This window comes from Salmo salar, chromosome 11 (assembly GCF_965601325.2).
Source record: "Salmo salar chromosome 11, fSalSal1, whole genome shotgun sequence".
NCBI lineage: Eukaryota > Metazoa > Chordata > Actinopteri > Salmoniformes > Salmonidae > Salmo > Salmo salar.
The window spans coordinates 99,619,333-99,635,590 of record NC_138301.1 but is presented as its reverse complement, the minus strand read 5'-3'; the positions used below and the strand labels follow the sequence as shown (position 1 = coordinate 99,635,590).

The 16,258-nt window shown below is 40.9% G+C and overlaps 1 pseudogene across 1 annotated transcript; it reads left to right on the top strand.

The window, feature by feature from the left end:
• Window positions 1-11,063: 11,063 nt before the first annotated feature.
• Window positions 11,064-16,258, top strand: LOC106563341 (bile salt-activated lipase-like; annotated as a pseudogene). Its single transcript, XR_014379313.1, has 6 exons — window positions 11,064-11,166; window positions 11,723-11,873; window positions 12,065-12,195; window positions 14,288-14,517; window positions 14,628-14,828; window positions 14,977-16,258. The product of XR_014379313.1 is annotated as a bile salt-activated lipase-like (transcript).

Here is a 16,258-nt window from a genome sequence, read left to right as displayed (position 1 = left end):
GGAGTGATCTTTCCCCCTTTTATTGTCCACAATGGAAAAATGTATTCAGGAGAAGTGTATCAATTATCAATAAGCTATCAGTTGGTGAGTTTCTGGCTGTACACATAACCAATGGAAAAAGTGACAGGAAACACTGTCAACACACCTCCAAAAATAGCATGTGTTTGCAATCTAACTCTGTCACCATGCATACTACTGCCCACACCCAAGGTCACATACCTGTACACCATCCACCAGGATGCCATTTGTCTTGCTGCCTGTCTGCATATTCTCTGACACATAACTTATCTCTAAATTGTATAGATTGAGTTGCATGAGCTGCGAAATATTTAGTAACGTGATGAGCTCTGATTTGTATTTATTATGGATTCCTGGGGTCCAGCAAAAGTGTCAGTTATACAATTTTTAAAACATTACAATACATTCACAACACATTGTGTGCCCTCAGGCCACTACTACCACAGATCTATGACACAAAATCTACGTGTGTGCAAGTGCCTGTGTTTGTGTCTCTTCACAGTCCCCGCTGTTCCATAATGTGTAATTTTATCTCTTTTTTAAATAATTGTACTGCTTGCATGAGTTACTTGATGTGGGAGAGTTCCATGTAGTCATGGCTCTATGTAGCACTGTGCGCCTCCCATAGTCTGTTCTGGCCTTGGGGACTGTGAAAAGACCTATGGTGGCATTTCTTGTGGGGTATGCATGGGGGTCTGAGAGGTGTGCCAGTAGTTCAAACAGACAGCTCGGTGCATTCAACATTTCCCTAAGTCCCTCTTTGTGGCACCATGACCACACGTCTGAACAGTAGTCCAGGTGCAACAAAACTAGGGCCTGTAGTGCCTTGTTCATAGTGTTGTTAAAAACACAGACAAGTGCTATATTATTAACAGGCATTCTCCCCATCTTAGCTACTATTGTATCAATATGTTTCGATCGTAAGTTTACAATCCAGGGTTACTCCAAGCAGTTTAGTCACCTCATCTTGCTCAATTTCCACATTATTAATTTCAAGATTTAGTTGAGATTTAGGGTTTAGTGAATAATTTGTCCAATGTACAATGCTTTTAGTTTTCTTTAAATATTTAGGACTGACGTATTCCTTGCCACCCATTCTGAAACTAACTGCAGCTCTTTGTTAAATGTTGCAGTCATTTCAGTTGCTGTAGTAGCTGACGTGTATAGTGTTGAGTCATCCGATAGACCCACTATATTGTGTATAAGGAGTTACCTTTCAAACAGATCACAGAGGGTGTTCTTTAATGGAAGCCTCTCCCAACATAATCCAGGTAGAACCAGGAATTCCCCAGGGAAGCTGTCTAGGCCCCTTTACTTTTTTTCAATCTTTACTAACGACATGCCACTGGCTTTGAGTAAAGCCAATGTCGCTATGTATGTAGATGACTCAACACTTTTCACGTCAGCTACTGCAGCAACTGAAATGACTGCAACACTTAACAAAGAGCTTCAGTTTGTTAAAGAATGGCTGGCAAGGAATAAGTTAGTCCTAAAGTTTTTCCAACAGTAGACTATGATCGATAATGTCAAAAGCCGCACTGAAGTCTAATAAAACAGCCCCCACAATATTTTTTAGCATCGATTCCTCTCAGCCAATCATCAGTCATTTGTTTAAGTGCTGTGCTTGTTGAATGTACTTCCCTATAAGCGTGCTGAAAGTCTGTCGTCAATTTGTTTACAGTAAAATAGCATTGTATCTGGTCAAACACAATTTTTTCCAAACGTTTGCTCAGGGTTGATAACAGGCTGATTGGTATTTGAGCCAGTAAAGGGGGCTTTACTATTCTTAGGTAGCGTAATAACTTTTGCTTCTCTCCAGGCCTGAGGGCACACACTAGTAGGCTTAAATTGAAGATATTGTCCACTATTATCCTCAGTAATTTTCCATTTAAATTGTCAGACCCAGGTGGCTTGTCATTGTTGATAGACAACAATAATATTTTCACCTCTTCCTTTTTATGGAATTGAAAATTGCAATGCTTGTCTTTCATTATTTGGTCAAATATACTTGGATGTATAGTGTCATCGTTTTGTTGCCGGCATGTCATGCATAACTTTGCTAATCTTGACAATGAAAAAATCATTAAAGTAGTTGGCAATATCAGTGGGTTTTGTCATAAATGAGCCACCTGATTCAATGAATGATGGAGCGGAGTTTGCCTTTATGCCCTTAATTTCATTTAAGGTGTTCCAAAGCTTTTTACTATCATTCGTTATATAATTTATATTTGTTTCATCGTGTAGTTTCTTGTTCTTTTTTTCAGTTTAGTCACATAATTTCTCAATTTGCAGTTCTTTTGAAAATCGGTTGTGCAGACAGACTTACAGTGCATTCGGGAAGTATTCAGACCATATTTGCCACATTTTGTTACAGCCTTATTCTAAAATTGGTTCCATACATTTTCCCCTCATCAATCTACACACAATATACCATAATGACAAATATAATCTAAAAAAAAAAGTTTCTGGTAATTTATTAAAAATAAAAAACATACCTTATTTACAGTGAAAAAAAAAGTAGGTTTATTTGAACAGTGAGAGACAGAATAACAACAAAAAAATCCAGAAAAATGCATGTCAAAAATGTTATAAAATGATTAGCATTTTAATGAGGGAAATAAGTATTTGACCCCTCTGCAAAACATGACTTAGTACTTGGTGGCAAAACCCTTGTTGGCAATCACAGAGGTCAGACGTTTCTTGTAGTTGGCCACCAGGTTTGCACACATCTCAGGAGGGATTTTTTCCCACTCCTCTTTGCAGTTTTTCTCCAAGTCATTAAGGTCTGAGAGTCATTTAGGGTGCCCTTTTGCAAACTCCAAGCAAGCTGTATGTGCCTTTTACTGAGGAGTGGCATCCATCTGGCCACTCTACCATAAAGGCCTAATTGGTGGAGTGCTGAATAGATGGTTGTCCTTCTGGAAGGTTCTCCCATCTCCACAGAGGAACTCTGGAGCTCCCTGACAAAGGCCCTTCTCCCCCGATTGCTAAGTTTGGCCATGCAGCCAGCACTAGGAAGAGTCTTAGTGGTTCCAAACTTCTTCCATTTTAGAATGATGGTGGCCACTGTGTTCTTAGGGACCTTCAATGCTGCAGAAATGTTTTAGTACCCTCAGTGCCTCGACAATCTTGTCTTGGAGCTCTAGGGACAATTCCTTCGACCTCATGGCTTGGTTTTTGCTCTGACATGTACTGTCAACTGTGGGACCTTATATAGACAGGTATGTGCCTTTCCAAATCATGTCCAATCAATTGAATTTACCACAGGTGGACTCGAAGTTGTAGAAAAATATCAAGGATGATCAATGGAAACAGCATGCACCAGAATAATTATCTACAGTGAGGGAAAAAAGTATTTGATCCCCTGCTGATTTTGTACGTTTGCCCACTTACAAAGAAATGATCAGTCTATAATTTTAATGGTAGGTTTATTTGAACAGTGAGAGACAGAATAACAACAAAAAAATCCAGAAAAATGCATGTCAAAAATGTTATAAATTGATTTGCATTTTAATGAGGGAAATAAGTATTTGATCCCTCCGCAAAACATGACTTAGTACTTGGTGGCAAAACCCTTGTTGGCAATCACAGAGGTCAGACGTTTCTTGTAGTTGGCCACCAGGTTTGCACACACCTCAGGAGGGATTTTGTCCCACTCCTCTTTGCAGATCTTCTCCAAGTCATTAAGGTTTTGAGGCTGATGTTTGGCAACTCAAACCTTCAACTCCCTCCACAGATTTTCTATGGGATTAAGGTCTGGAGACTGGCTAGGCCACTCCAGGACCTTAATGTGCTTCTTCTTGAGCCACTCCTTTGTTGCCTTGGCCGTGTGTTTTGGGTCATTGTCATGCTGGAATACCCATCCACGACCCATTTTCAATGCCCTGGCTGAGGGAAGGAGGTTCTCACCCAAGATTTGACAGTACATTGACCCGTCAAATGATGCGGTGAAGTTGTTCTGTCCCCTTAGCAGAAAAACACCCTCAAAGCATAATGTTTCCACCTCCATGTTTGACGGTGGAGATGGTGTTCTTGGGGTCATAGGCAGCATTCCTCCTCCAAACACGGCGAGTTGAGTTGATGCCTCATCTTGGTCTCATCTGACCACAACACTTTCACCAGTTGTCCTCTGAATCATTCAGATGTTCATTGGCAAACTTCTGACGGGCATGTATAAGTATTCTTGAGCAGGGGGACCTTGCGGGTGCTGCAGGATTTCAGTCCTTCGCGGCGTAGTGTGTTACCAATTGTTTTCTTGGTGACTCTATGGTCCCAGCTGCCTTGTGATCATTGACAAGATCCTCCCGTGTAGTTCTGGGCTGATTCCTCACCGTTCTCATGATCATTGCAACTCCACGAGGTGAGATCTTGCATGGAGCCCGAGGCCGAGGGATGTTGACAGTTCTTTTGTGTTTCTTCCATTTGCTAATAATTGCACCAAATGTTGTCACCTTCACACCAAGCTGCTTGGTGATGGTCTTGTAGCCCATTCCAGCCTTGTGCAGGTCTACAATCTTGTCCCTGACATCCTTGGAGAGCTCTTTGGTCTTGGCTATGGTGGAGAGTTTGGAATCTGATTGATTGATTGCTTCTGTGGGCAGGTGTCTTTTAAAAGACACCTGGGAGCCAGAAATCTTTCAGATTGAGAGGGGGTCAAATACTTATTTCCCTCATTAAAATGCAAATCAATTTATAACATCTTTGACATGCATTTTTCTCTATATTTTTTTGTTATTCTGTCTCTCACTGTTCAAATAAACCTACCATTAAAATTATAGACTGATCATTTCTTTGTCAGTGGGCAAACATACAAAATCAGCAGGGGATCAAATACTTTTTCCCCCCACTGTATGTGGTTCTTAATATAGACTGCAACACTGCCCCCATTGGCATTTCTGTGGATGTTATAACCATATTGCAACCACTGTATCATCAAAGGTGTTTCAGAGATTGTCAGAATATGAATGTCATCAGTTACTAGCAAGTTATTTACTTCATGAACCTTATTTCTTAGGCTACATATGTTAACGTGGGCTATTTTTAGCACTTTTCTGAGATGCTTGATTGTTTTCATTAGTTTACTGGGAAGCTTAGCAGAAGTAGACATGCTCATGCTATTTATGTTAGTGCTGGGTGTGCTGCACACAGTGGATTCCTAATAGTGCACACTGCCTCAGTGCTAACAGTATAGCTCTAGTTCATATGCACATGATATAGGCACACATACTGCATACTTTAGCTGTGGGACCAGCAGAGGCATTCAGGGCAGTTAGAGGGACATAAATTAGGTTACTTACATTGTGTCTTCCAACGCCCCTGGGATTATGTACATTTGCTGAGGCATTATGATAACTCAGCAATACAATGGTAGGGATTAATTCAGCTGGGTTTGGGTCATTGGTAAGTCATTGTCTCAACGCAGCCTTATAATGCTGTGAAAGGATCCAGGAACCCAAATGATTTGGGTGGATCCCATCCTCCTTATAAAGCGTGCTTTGTTTCAAGAAGGTATCACAATTGTCAATAATGTTACACCCACAGAGCTGCAATAGTCTCGTAGCCAGTTATGGAGGGCTATAAGTCTGCTCAAACGTTCAATGCCATGATTTAGGGAGGGCCAGATATGGCCGGATATTATGGGGCGTTTGTTGGTGTCAAGCAGTGACCCAATCAGTTCTTTAAAATCCAGCTGCCCTTCATAATGTAATTGAATCCCACATGAACTATGATAGACAACATTTCCTGATGCTGGTTTAAAATGTTTGGGAGCAGCTTATTGATGTCCTGTACTCGTGCTCCTGGATAGCACAATGTTTTTACTCCAGGGACTGAGACATTTCTCACCATTGAACTGCCCAGTACAACGGCCTGAGAAGGGAATAGAGAAATCTGCCCATTCCTACCCCTCACATAATTTGTTGAATCTTTCAAGGGTCCACGAGAAGCAGGATAGCGTACGGCCGCTGCTCCCGGCGATAGGTCCAGACCTCCCACAGCAGGCAGTGCCCCGTCAGATCCAGAAAGAGGGAAAAGAGCCAAACTCAACGACGAAGCTGCTACTGGAGTCAGCGTAGTTGGAGTCAGCAGGATAAGCAGATGGAGGCGACTTCCTTGGCAGGCAAGTTCCAGGTAGCACAGGCCATTCAGATAGGGACAAATGACAAGGCGGGGAAACATCCATCAGGCCCGAGCAGCGTCCAGCCATAAGAGTTGAGAACGAGAAAGTTCCAATTTGCGGTTTTCCCATATATTCAGACAGAATTGAGATTTGCTTGCTAAGCGTAGCCACCTCATTCCTGTAATCCTCCACTAGCAAACAATTGCCACATTGTAACTCCTGATTGTCAATATTGTCCTGGACAAGAGTGTAATAAACACAGCTTCTACAGCGCAGGACACGTTTGTTAGCTATTCCAGGCGATGTGGGCTCCATTGCAACCTAGCTGGCTAGTTGGTATAAGGTGTTGACACAAACACTTATCAATTTTTTTTAAATAAAAAGTTAAACTTCAGAAACAACAGCTGGAGGTATCTGAGTTTGTGACAGGAAATTACATTATTGTGTGTGTGACTGAACATCTTATAGACCAGGGGTATTCAAATGTTACCCTAAGGTCTTTCTGTTCTACCTGATAATTATTGCCCCCTCCTGGTATCACAGGTCTAAATTTGTCCCTGATTAGAGGGGATCAATGAAAAAACGCCTTCGAGGTCCAGATTTGAACTTGAGGGTTATAGACCCTAGTATAAATGGTCATCTTGAATCAGCTGAAAATTAACATGTCATATACCAGGGCCCACCATGGAAGCTACAGTGACAGCGTCCCTCCCATGTTTTATGTTTCTCTGTTACCAACTGTATGGGTTTAGGGGAAGATACCGTATGGCTCTCAGTCAAAACAGTTGGCACATACAGTACCAGTCAAAAGTTTGGACATACTTACTCATTCAAGGGTTTTCATTTGACCTATTTTCTACATTGTAAAATAATAGTTTAAGACATCAAAATGATGAAATAACACATGAAATCATGTAGTAACTAAAAAAGTGTTAAACAAATCAAAATATATGTTAGATTTTACATTCTTCAAAGTAGCCACCCTTTTGCTTTGATGACAGCTTTGCACACTCTTGGCATTCTCTCAACCAGTTTCACCTGTAATGCTTTTCCAACACTCTTCAAGGAGTTCCCATGGGCTGAGCACTTGTTGGCTGCTTTTCCTTCACTCTACGGTCCAACTCATCCCAAACCATTTCATTTGGATTGAGGTCGGGGATTGTGGTCAGGGGATTGTAGAGGCCAGGTCATCTAATGCAGCACTCCATCACTCTCCTTCTTGGTCAAATAGCCCTTACACAGCCTGGAGGTGTGTTGGGTCATTGTCCTGTTGAAAAACAAATAATAGTCCCACTAAGCGCAATCTAGATGGGATGGAGTATCGCTGCAGAATGATCTGGTAGCCATGCTGGTTAAATATGCCTTGAATTCTAAATAAATCACAGACAGTGTCACCAGCAGAGCACCCCCACACAATCACCCCACCACCTCCTTGCTTCACGGTGGGAACCACACATTTGGAGATCATCCGTTCACCTACTCTGGGTTTCACAAAGACACAGCGTTTGGAACCAAAAATCTGAAATTTGGACTCATCAGACCAGAGGACAGATTTCCACCAGTCTAATGTCCATTGTGCGTGTTTCTTGGCCCAAGCAAGTCTGTTCTTCTTATTGGTGTCCTTTAGTAGTGGTTTCGTTGCGGCAATTCGACCATGAAGGTCTGATTCACGCAGTCTCCTCTGAACAGTTCATGTTAAGACGTGTCTGTTACTTGAACTCTCTGAAGCATTTATTTGAGCTGTAATCTGAGGTGCAGTTAACTTTACTGAATTTATCCTCTGCAGCAGAGGTAACTCTGGCTTTTCCTTACCTATGGCGGTGCTCATGAGAGCCAGTTACATCATAGCACTTGATGGTTTTTGCGAGTGCACTGGAAGTAACTTTCAAAGTTCTTGAAATTTTCCCTATTGACTAACCTTCATGTCTTAAAGTAATTATGGACTGTCATTTCTCTTTGCTTATTTGAGATGTTCTTGCCATTATGTGGACTTGGTCTTTTACCAAATAGGGCTATCTTCTGTGTCACAATACAACTGATTGGCTAAAACACATTAAGAAGGAAAGGAATTCCACAAATTAACTTTTAACAAGGCACACTGTCACGTCCTGGCCAGTATAAGGGTTAATTGTCATTTTAGTTTGGTCAGGACGTGGCAGAGGGTATTTGTTTTATGTGGTTCAGGGTGGTGTGTTAGTTAGGAGGGCGTTTGATTTATTATTTCCGGGTTTTGAGTTATGGTCTATGTTGATGTATTTCTATGTGTAGTCTGGTTGATATGTTTCTATGTTGAGTTAATTGGGGTGGACTTCCAATTGAAGGCAGCTGTGTGGTGTTGCCTTTGATTGGAAGTCCTATATTAGTTGGGTATGTTTGTCTGTGTATTTGTGGGAGATTGTTTAGCGTGTGTAAGCCTAACAGGACTGTCAGTGTATCGTGCGTTCGTTTTTGTTATTTTGTATGTTCGTTTTGGAATTTATTAAAAGTTCAAAATGAACCATCTCAACTCTGCTGCATATTGGTCCTCATTTTCCGATGATGATTTCGCCATATCGTCCTCCGACGAAGAAATCCCTGACACACACCTTTTAATTGAAATGCATTCCAGGTGACTACCTCATGTAGCTGGTTGAGAGAATGGCAAGAGTGTGAAAAGGGTGGCTACTTTGAAGTATCTCAAATATAAAATATATTTTGATTTGTTCAACACTTTTTTGGTTACTACATGATTCCATATGTGTTATTTCATAGTGTTGGTGTCTTCACTATTATTCTACAATGTAGAATAATAGTAATAATAAATACAAATTCTGGAAACAGTTGGTGTGTCCAAACTTTTGACTGGTGCTGTATATCATGATGCAATTTAGTGACGTTTTTGTTCGTTTTGGTCTTCGGCAGTTTTTTTTCCTGGCTGTTCGTGCACAACCTTTTTTCTTGAGGCAAGTCAAATTTCGGTAGCTGAAGTCTATGCCCCTTCGTTGGTGATTGGTCAACAGTACTACTCCTAGTAGGTGTGGGAACTATGGACGGAATTCTTTAATGAAGTGTTGTCATTCAAAGAGAGACTACTAGTTTTCATGCAAATCTTTTCACTTGAGAAATACTGCATCAAACATCTTAGTTAGATGTAAAATTGTGTGACGAAGACCTCCTTGGCAAAACTTCAACATTTATTACAGATTTCTCGATCTATCTTAGATCAATTCTGACTATTTTGAGGAAGTGTTACTGGCTATGTTGCTACAGTAATATTTCCTTTTTTTTTTTTTTTAAGTTGTCTTTTAAGGGAGTATGGAAGCACTAGTGCTGAGCGATTAACCGAACTCGCATTATTTTTTTGATTTTTTTTAAACAATTAATTGACCATCATTGGGTTCAATTATTTGAATTCCATTTCGTTTTTTTTTTCTTCTGTGAGCTCAATGTGTAGTTTCTCTAGATATAAATCAGATCAAGTCTGACGTGTGCGTTATAGTAGGGAGTTGTAGTTTCCAACAGGCCAATATTCTACATAGTTTAGCGGGAAAAAAAACATGGTTATTAACTACAATGACCATAAGTAATTGTGCTCTTACTTGTCCGGTCTGTGTGGAGGCAGACACGCAATAGACAGCAGTTGTTTCATGATATCTCTACCTGAAAATACATGATCTAAGTGATTGCTATTTTTTATTCAGCAGTCATAAAAGTATGCCGTATTTACTTTGGAAAAACAACTAAAATAGTGATTTTGTCAAACAGCATAGGCAGCAAAAAAAAAAGGAGGAGGTATTTTAACCCAAGTTACTCTACTGTTACATTTAGCCCCACTCTCCCCTATGCACTCACAGCCATGCTGCTGCTAACAACTCCCACTTTAAGATGGTGCAGTTCCAGCATATTTATGAGTTAAGAAATAAATCAAGTAGGAATGGAAAGCTGGTATCCCCCTCCTTTCAACAAAGGCCGTTAAAACTGCTGTTTTTCCTCCGCTATTTCAAGAATTGTTGTGCATTGACTGTTTGTCAGAATGCATGTCTCCCTTCCTCTGGCACTCCTGAATGCGGCTCAAGAGGAATATTTATCTTGCGTAAAACACACAACAACAAGCTGACTAGGTAAATACAATGAGCTCCAAAAGTATTGGGAGAGTGACAACTTTTTGTTGTTGTTTTGGCTCTGGATTTGAAATTATCCCATATTCCTAGCACACAATGATTATGTCAAGCTTTTTGGATGCATTTACTGTTTATTTTGGTTGTGTTTCAGATTATTTTGTGCCCAATAGAAATTAATGGTAAATAATGTATTGTGTAATTTTGGAGTCACTTTTATTCAAGTTAAGAATATGTTTCTAAACACTTCTACATTAATGTGGATGCTGCCATAATTACAGATAATACTGAGTAAATGAGAACTGTTCTAGCATCTTCAATGTGCACCTCTGCAGAAATATTTTTTCATGTTCCATATTTTCTTTGCCGTGGTGGCAATAATTTTCCTGTGGTGCAATGCTGCATATAAATGCCTGCAGCAGAAACACTGGGCAGCAGCTCTATAGAAATGAGATGATGACTTGGAATGAAATAATATTAATAAAATAAAATGTAATATACACAAATGAAATATGTTATTAAAGTGAAGTAATTTAAAGTAATGTGAATAAATGATTGTTTACTCACATAATGCATAGTGCATTTAATAAAAATGATTGAAATCGAAAACCGTGATAATTTTTTCATAATCGAACAGAAACCAAACTCAAAAAGCACTAATTGCTCTGCACTAGCGAGCACAAATGTTCACTTTCGCTTCGTTGAGTCCTGCTACAAGCAGTAAGAACCTAATCTGCACGCGCCTTTATGGACATTGTGAAACTCTATCTGGAACAGAACATGCTCTGTGATCGTGTAATATGGCTAGAGAGATGGGAGGGCCTCCTCCTATATAAAAGGTGTGCTTACAGGTGTCTTTGGATGACTGTTATGAAGACGCTGGGGATTTTGGTTTCTGCTGCCCTGTTCCTGGGGTCCGCCTCTGCTGCCACTGTAAGTCCTTTTTAGTTGATTTGGTTTTGATCATTTGATCTTTACTGTAGTTAAAGAAATGATTAGCTTTTTTAGTAAAACACATTTCCAAATGTGATATTTGATAATGTAGCTGTTTTAATGTAGCAATGTTTTCTCTTACGATCTGTGGTTTTGATCACCACGTTGAAGTGAAGAAGATACTATAGAAATGTAGTTGGACAAAAAAAGGCTACTAAGTATAAAATAGTTTATACTGAGAAAGTAAACAATAGTAAAACACAAAGGCTTAAAACATCAAAGAGTTAAGAACATCTCCTGCATTTGTACTCAAGCTGCAGGTTTTTTCACATGTTTATCAGCAATGGGTTGACAAGCGGTGTGAATTCAACAGCTGAACATCTTTTTTGCAACAGTTCGTACTTATGAACAACAAAAAACAATGACACTACATCCATAAAATAGCAACACTGAATAGATTGGTGCCTATTATAAAAAACAGTTTCACACTTTACACATGCACATATTACTGAATGTTTAATGAGTTGGTATCTGCCCTTTGGGTGTGGACGTGTAGCTTGGAGTGGTGTACACTGAGGGAGGCATGGTGCAGGGGAAGAACATCAATTCTGATGGACTGTTCTGTACCATGGACGTCTTTAAAGGAATCCCCTTCGCTGACAAGCCCGGCAAGTTTGAGAAGCCCAAGCGTCATCCTGGATGGGATGGTGGGTACCAAAAAAACTAAATGCCTCAGATGTCTATCCATTCAGCAAGGAATATCATGTTATTTGTACAAAACAATGTAGTAATACTGAAGCAGATTTTTAAATAAATATTTGACAGTCATGTATCAGACCTTACTCTTACGAACACTGATCTCAGTTGACTGACTGCTTCTCCCTGTGTCTCCTTCCAGGTGTTCTCAAGGCCACTAAGTTCAAACCGAGGTGTATGCAGCTGAACTTGCTCTAGTCTGACACCCGTGGCCAAGAGGACTGCCTCTACCTGAACATATGGGTCCCTCAGGGCAGCAGCGGTATGTATTATGTACAAATGTAGGATCTTAATTTGATCACCCAGTTGCAGTATAACTAAAACTTGTAATCCATTTGAGGTTTAAAAAAGCTTCTGAAGTTTGTAATTTTCACTTAGAAATTTCAGACTTGATTTTCCCTTACGAAAATTGTATTAAACCCCATGAAAATGTCCATTGACTATAATCCACATAAGAATTTACATTTGCTGTTGCTGCAGAATTATTTTCCTGCTGTAGCAAACTGGCTCAAATTAAGATCCTACACCTGTGCCTGTGTCTTTACCTGTCACTAGAGTAGGACATCAGCTAATAAGGCGTCAGCCCTTGTCTTTCATCCACATATCAATTTTTTATTTTTATTTTATTTAACCAGGTAGGCCAGTTGAGAACAAGTTCTCATTTACAACTGTGACCTGGCCAAGATTAAGCAGAGCAGTGCGACAAAAACAACACAGAGTTACACATAAACAAACGTACAGTCAATAACACAATAGAAAAATCTATGTACAGCGTGTGCAAATGTAGAAGATTAGGGAGGTAAGGAAATAAATAGGCCATAGAGGTGAAATAATGACAATGTAGCATTAACACTGGAGTGATAGATGTGCAGATGATGATGTGCAAGTAGAGATACTGGGGTGCAAAAGAGGAAGAAGATAAATAACAATATGGGGATGAGGTAGTTGGGTGTGCTATTTGCAGATTGGCTGTGTACAGTGATTGGTAAGCTGCTCTGGCAGCTGATGCTTAAAGTTAGAGAGGGAGATGTACGTCTCCAGCTTCAGTGATTTTTGTAATTCGTTCCAGTCATTGGCAGCAGAGAACTGGAAGGAGAGGCGGCCAAAGGAAGTGTTGGCTTTGGGGATGAACAGTGAAATATACCTGATGGAGCGCATGCTACGGGTGGGTGTTGCTATGGTGACCAGTGAGCTGAGATACGGCGGGGCTTTACCTAGCAAAGACTTATAGATGACCTGGAGCCAGTGGATTTTACAATGAATATTGCGAGGGCCAGCCAACGAGAGCATACAGGTCGCAGTGGTGGGTAGTATATGGGGCTTTGGTGACAAAATGGATGGCACTGTGATAAACTGCATCCATTTTGCTGAGTAGCGTGTTGGAGGCTATTTTGTAAATGACATAGCCAAAGTAAAGAATCGGTAGGATAGTCAGTTTTACGAGGGTATGTTTGGCAGCATGAGTGAAGGAGGCTTTGTTGCGAAATAGGAAGCCAATTCTAGATTTAATGTTGGATTGGAGATGCTTAATGTGAGTCTGGAAGGAGAGTTTACAGTCTAACCAGACACCTAGTTATTTGTAGTTGTCCACATATTCTAAGTCAGAACCGTCCAAAGTAGTGATGCTAGTCAGGCGGGCGGGTGCGGACAGCGATCGGTTGAAGAGCATGCATTTAGTTTTACTAGCATTTAAAAGCAGTTGGAGGCCACGGAAGGAGTGTTGTAATGGCATTGAAGCACGTCTGAAGGTTTGTTAACAGTGTCCAAAAAAGCTAACTCTCTCTCCTCTGCTCTCATCCTTCTAGACCTATCTGCTGCCTTTGATCCTGTGAACCATCAGATCCTCCTCTCCACCCTCTCCAAGTTGGGCATCTCCGGCGCGGCTCACTCTTGGATTGCGTCCTACCTGACAGGTCGCTCCTACCAGGTGGCATGGCGAGAATCCGTCTCCGCACCACGTGCTCTCACCACTGGTGTCCCCCAGGGCTCAGTTCTAGGCCCTCTCCTATTCTCGCTATACACCAAGTCACTTGGCTCTGTCATATCCTCACATGGTCTCTCCTATCATTGCTACGCAGACGACACACAATTAATCTTCTCCTTTCCCCCTTCTGATAACCAGGTGGCGAATCGCATCTCTGCATGTCTGGCAGACATATCAGTGTGGATGACGGATCACCACCTCAAGCTGAACCTCAAGCTGAAAGTCACTGAGCTCTTCAATAAGGTCATTCTACTGCAAATGTTTGTCTATGGAGATTTCATGGCTGTGTGCTCGATTTTATATACCTGTCAGCAATGGGTGTGGCTGAAATAGCCAGATCCAGTAATATGAAGGGGTGTCCACATACTTTTGTATATATAGTGCATCTCTCTTCCTCTTTCTCACTACAGGTCAGACGTGAAACTGCTCTTGGGTTCTTTGACTAAGAAGGGAGAGGCTGCTACCAACAACGCTTTCGCAGAGTACACGGCTGACTGGGGAGACCAGCCTAGCCAGAAGACAATCAAGAAGACCATTGTTATGATCGAAACTGACTACATCTTCCTAGTTCCTACCCAGGTTGCTCTCTACCTGCACGCCTCGAATGCCCAGTGAGTCTTCCTCATTGTTACTGTAGCACAGCCCTTCTCACCCAGTTTGTTTCCCATCCTAGCATTACATAAGATATCTAGTAATTTCTCCTCTCCTTGCCCTACCCGAGATCTGTACACACCTACTCCTACCAGTTTTCGGAGCCCACCCGGAATAGTCCAACCTTACCCCAGCTGGATGGAGGCTGACCATGCTGATGACCTGCAGTATGTATTCGGCAAGCCCTTCACCACGCCCCTGGCATACTGGCCCAGCCACCAGATGTCTCCAGATACTTGATTGCCTACTGGACCAACTTCCCCAGGACCGGGTAAAAAAGAGCTGCAATGCAATCATGTATATGTCTCCCCCACTGGATGTGATTACTGTATAAGTGATGGTATCCTCACAAAAACTATAATATACCTAATGTTCTCACCATTATGTTTTTCTTACCATCAACCCCTTTCCCACCACAGAGACCCCAACAACGGGGAGTCCAAGGTGCCTGTGACCTGGCCTGCATACACCACCTCTGGACAAAAGTACCTGGAGATCAATGCCGACATGAACAGGAACTACGTCTATGAGAAGATGAGGGTGCGCTTTGTGAACTGGTCTAACATTTTCCCCAGCATGCTCTCTGTCAGGTAGCTCTCACTGAGCACAGGCTCCCTGATGCATCATTTACAGCTATACAGATTGGTCTTGTCATGTCACAAATGCAAGGCTACCAGGATCACCAGATGCATTTCTGATTGTAACCATTTTTTTTGTTGGCAAATGAAATTCATGCAATTAAGAAGTCTGCCCTGTTTTCTGTTTTTAATACTGTCCCGAGGGGTATACGGCAAATCAGGATCAATGAGTTAGCCAGCTAACTTTGAGAAACAACCAGATTTTCTGGTTCATTAATACATCTAAATGTATATATGTGTTTTTGGTTGTTGAGTCAATTAGACCATGCTCATTTCAAGCTTATCTTCCAAAATAATAAAACATATATTTAGGCAAGTTTGCTGACTAACTCATTGATCCTGCTTGCTAGTATACATACCACTCTGTTCACCAGTGAAAAGTATTTTGTTTGTATTTGTCAAGAAATTATCTTATATGGACATTATGAACTCTTAGCAAGTAATATACACATTTGTATCAAAGCCAGATGGTGAAAGAAACAGTATGTTGGGGTAAACTTATTCATCGAAGTTCTGTCATCAGAATTTACTTTGGAGTTGTTTTTCTCTGATTAGTTGCAATAAATATTTTTGCCACCAGAGATCACTGACGCGACAGGTAACTCCCAAAATAAAGGATACAGTTGAGTAAATAAGGGGATACAAAGTTTGTTGAAAGCAGGTGCGGTTCCTGAGTAAATTAAGCAATTAACATCCCATCATGCTTAGGGTCGGTGGTATAAAGTACTTTTGTAAAATTACTTGAAAGTACTAAATCTGTAATTTTTGGGGGTATCTGTACTTTACTATTTATATTTTTGACAACGTTTACTTCACTAACTACATTCCTAAAGAAAATAATGTTGGTTTTACTCCATACATTTTCCCTGACTCCCAAAAGTTCTTGTTACATGTTTAATTCTTAGCAGGACAGAAAATGGTCCAATTCACGCACTTATCAAGAGAATGTCCCTGGTCATCCCTACTGCCTGTGTTCTGGCAGACTCACTAAACACAAATGCTTAGTTTGTAAATTATGTCTGACTGTAGGAGTGTGCCCCGGCTGTCAATAAAATACAAAAAA